This window comes from Nelumbo nucifera, chromosome 3 (genome assembly GCF_055504915.1).
Source record: "Nelumbo nucifera cultivar China Antique chromosome 3, China Antique-T2T, whole genome shotgun sequence".
NCBI lineage: Eukaryota > Viridiplantae > Streptophyta > Magnoliopsida > Proteales > Nelumbonaceae > Nelumbo > Nelumbo nucifera.
Genome location: NC_142651.1, coordinates 34,940,214 through 34,944,964, shown reverse-complemented (window position 1 = coordinate 34,944,964; position 4,751 = coordinate 34,940,214).

The window sequence follows — 4,751 nt, the reverse complement described above, 5'->3', positions numbered from 1 at the left end:
CTCAGCAACACGGAGGCCAGCAGCGCCAGTACAAGGCCCACTCAGCAGCGAAGGCGCCGTCGAAGTCGACGAACCGCCACCCGCGTCTTATCCGAGCTCAGAGGCAAAGGCGAGACGAGCTTGAACGAGGTAGGAGTCGCCCCAATTCTCTCAGTTCCTTCCCCCCTCGCCTCAGAACTCCTGGCAGTCCCCTTGCCCAGAGATTTCAAGCTCCCGCCCCTAGATAAGTATGACGGGTCTTTCGACCCCAACGACCACGTGGACGCTTTCCAGTCCCAAATGCACCTCGCCAGAGCCAGCGAATCATGCATGTGCGTGGCCTTCACCACCACCCTCAAGGGGGTAGCCCGCACTTGGTACAGGAACCTGGCCCCCGGATCAATAAAGTGTTGGGCTCAGTTCGTGCAGGTCTTCACTGCACACTTTGTCACCAGCAAACGGTGCCCCAGAGCAGAGGAAAGCATCTTCGGGGTAGTCCAGAGGGAAGGAGAACCCATACAGGGCTACATCAAGCGATTCAATGAGGCATGCTTACAGATACCGCGGTTAGACCCCACGGTGCAGCTCGCCGCAGCAAAAAGAGGGGTGACGCACAAGGAGTTCAAATGGCACATGGTAGCCAACCAGCCCGCGACCGTGGCCGAGTTCCTCAAGCTCGCGGACAAGTTCATGAGAACGGAGGAGGAAATCAACCAGCAAACCGAGAGCGGAAACGAGAAAAGAAAGAGGGACGGCGAGCCCTCTAGCTCGGCCGACCGAAGAAACCCGACCCGGGACCCAAAACTGAACCAGTCGTTTCGAGCTCCCCTGCCAGTTCGGACAGATTACACGCCCCTGAACACGAGGCAGACCGAGATCCTAATGACGATCAAGGACGCCCCATACGTGAAATGGCCACCTCGCCTTTAGGGAAATCCAAACGAAAGAAACAAGAATTTGTATTGTAGTTTCCATAGGGACCACGGTCACAGTACCGAGCAGTGCAATAACCTCTAAGACGAGATAGAGGGGCTCATCCGTCGCGGATACTTAAGAAACTTTGTACAGCACAACAATAATAGCAATAAAGCGGATCAGCCGGGCGAACACTTAAAGGACGCCCCCGAGACTAGCAGCAGGCCTGCCGAACCGATGCACCGACAGCCTCCGGCAGAAAGGCCAGTTCGGGGAACCATCCATGTAATTGTGGGAGGTTCGGTGGTGGTGGGATGCACATCAGCGGCAGCCCGGACCTCAGTTCGCGAAGCGGAACCCCCCGAAAAGGCCGAAGACCAAGGAGCCGATCCTCTTCACAGAAGACGACGCGCGGGGATTTCGCTACCCTCACGACGACGCACTTGTCATTAAACTCAGGATCAGCGACTTCGAGGTTAGGCGCGTGCTCGTAGATTCAGGCAGCTCGGCGGAAATCCTCTTCAAGTCAGCGTTTGATCGGCTACAGCTGCCAAGGAGCGAACTAAAACCTGCAAGCACTCCCCTGGTGGGCTTCAGCGGGGAGGAAGTCAGGCCCCTTGGAAAAATAACGGTGCCCGTGGAAGTCGGCACGTGGTCTTGTGCGGTCAGACTCAACCACGATTTCTTGCTGGTCGCGACCCCCTCCCCATACAATGCCATAATAGGACGGCCAATCACGCGTATCCTGCGGGCGGTGGTCTCCACCTACTATTTGGCCATGAAGTTCCCTACGAACTTCGGTGTGGGGGTAGTGCTGGGTGACCAGCTCGAGTCCCGCAAGTGCTACGTTGCCGCCCTAAAGGGCAAGTCCAAGCCGGCCGGCGACCTCGATCTGGAGCGGCCTACGGAGCAAGGCGAAGAACGAGCCTCGCCAACAGAAGAAACAGTCGCGATCCCGACCTCACCTACGGACCCAGCTCGCGCACTCCAGATTGGTGCTTCTGTCAAGGAACCCCTACGGACCGAACTGGTAAGTTTTTTACTCCAAAATTTAGATATTTTTGCATGGTCTGCGACCGATATGCCCGGTATTGACCCTAGTCTTATAACTCACAAACTTAACACTGACCCTTTAGTCAGATTCGTTAGACAGAAGAAACGGAACTTAGCCCCGGAGCGCTGGAAAGCGGTCGACGAGGAAGTCGAAAAGCTCCTCGCGGCAGACTTCATAAGGGAACTCCATTACCCGAGCTGGGTGGCCAACCCTGTGCTGGTGAAAAAGGCGAACGGCAAGTGGCGCATGTGCGTCGACTACATCGACCTGAACCGAGCTTGCCCGAAAGACTGCTTCCCCCTTCCTAGGATCGACCGCCTAGGTGACGCGACCTCAGGACATGAATTGCTAAGCTTCCTGGATGCCTACTCAGGCTACAACCAAATCCGGATGGACCAATCCGACGAGGAAAAAACCAGCTTCATAACCGAATTCGGTCTATACTGTTACAAGGTCATGCCCTTCGGGTTAAAAAACGTCGGGGCGACCTTCCAAAGACTTGTAAATAGGCTGTTTCGGCCCCTGATCGGCACAAAGATAGAGTGCTATGTAAACGACATGGTCGTCAAAACACAGTTTTCACAAGAATTAATACAAGACTTGGATTCTGTCTTCCAAATCCTGCGTCAGTATAACATGAAATTGAACCCCAACAAATGTGTCTTTGGCGTCACCTCGGGCAAGTTTCTGGGCTACGTTGTCAATCGACGCGGCATCGAGGCCAACCCAGACAAAATAAAAGCCATCCTAGATATGAGACCACCTCGGAAAATAAAAGAAGTCCAAAGGCTAAACGGCCGCATGGCCGCTCTAAGCCGCTTCATGTCCAAGTCGGCAGATCGCTGCCTACCCTTCTTCAAAGCAATCAAAGGCAAAGGGTTCGAATGGACCCAAGGCTGTCAGCTCGCGTTTGACGAGCTAAAAGGCTACCTTGCCAGTGTGCTAACCTTAGCTCGGCCCGAGGAAGGCGAAGTCTTAGAACTGTACCTCTCGGCTAGCGACGAGGTGGTCAGTTCGGTACTAGTAAAGGAGGTAGACCGGGTCCAACGACCCATATATTATGTTAGTAAAATCTTGCAGGGAGCAGAGACAAGGTACCCGCAGATAGAAAAGCTAGCGTATGCCCTGGTGGTAGCAGCATGGAAACTCCGCCCGTACTTCCAGGCTTACACCGTCATCGTCCTGACCGACAAACCTCTGAGACAAGTTTTACTCAAACCCGAGGTTTCCGGCCGGCTGACGAAGTGGGCCATCAAACTCAATGAGTACGATCTCCAGTACAAGCCAAGAACCGCCATCAAGGCCCAAGCCTTGGCAGATTTTATCGCATAATGCACGTTTAGCCTCGAAGCCCCTGAGCCGGTCGAGCCCGAGATCCCCAGTTCGGGCGAACTCGGAGCTCCCAAGCCAAATGAGTCCGAACCCCGTGAAGTAGTAGCCAGTGTGGCATCCCTCCTGGTTAGACCAAGCGCGAACTGGGATGAGGAGCCCTGGATCCTTCACGTAGATGGCTCCTCGAACCAACAAGGCAGCGGGGCTGGAATAGTGCTACGTGGCCCGAGCGGAACAAAACTGGAATACGCACCACGCTTTGAGTTCGCGGCATCCAACAACGAGGCGGAGTACGAGGCACTGATTGCCGGGCTAAACCTAGCGCACGAGGTCGGAGCAAAGCACATGGTTATCTGCAGTGATTCCCAGCTCGTGGTCAACCAAGTTACAGGCGAGTACGAAGCACGCGAGCTCACTATGATTGCGTACTTGGCAAAAGTAAAGGAAGCTCTGCTCAACTTCCAGTCACACTTCATCAAGCAAATCCCGAGGTCAGAGAACGCTGAGGCCGGCGCCCTGTCCCGACTGGCTAGCACGAGCCACAACGCCAGGAGAACCGTGTACGTAGAGGACTTACCTCGGCCCAGCATTCTCGGTGGGGCAGAAGAGGTCGCTCCCGTCACCGAGCAGAGCCAAGCTGGATCGACCCATTCGCGAGCTTCCTGTTAGACGGAACCCTCCCCGCGGACCGCAATGCAGCCAAGAGGGTGCAGCGCCAGGCAGCCAAATACGTCATGATAGACGAACGGTTGTACCAACGATCCTACACGCTCCCCTATCTGCGATGCTTGCGCCCAGCCGAAGCCAAGCTGGTACTCCGCGACATCCATGAAGGCTTGTGCGGTGGACACCTGGGGGGCAGAGCCCTCGCCCAAAAGGCACTTCGACAAGGATACTACTGGCCAACGATGAAGACAGAGGCAATCGAGCTCGTCAGAAAATGCGACAAGTGTCAGAAGCACGCCAGCATCCACCATCAGCCCGCCGCCGACCTCAAATACCTCACCATTCCATGGCCCTTCGCCCAATGGGGGATCGACCTCCTGGGGCCATTCTCACCAGCGACAGGCGGAAGAAAATTCCTAGTGGTGGCAGTAGATTATTTCACAAAGTGGATAGAAGCTGAACCCATGGCAATAGTTACAGCCCGAAACATACAAAACTTCTTTTGGAAGAACATTGTATGTCGCTTCGGGCTACCTCGGGTACTGATCTCCGACAATGGCAAACAGTTCGAAGATATCAAGTTCCAAGAATGGTGCCGAAGTATGGGAATTAGTCAGAACTTCACATCGGTCGCACACCCACAGGCAAATGGCCAAACATAAGTAATGAATAGAGCCATTCTCCGCGGACTGAAAGCGCGGTTGGACCGAGCCAAAGGTTTGTGGGCAGACGAACTACCAAGTGTTCTATGGGCACATCGAACCACAGAAAAAACCGCCACAGGTGAGACCCCCTTTAACCTCAC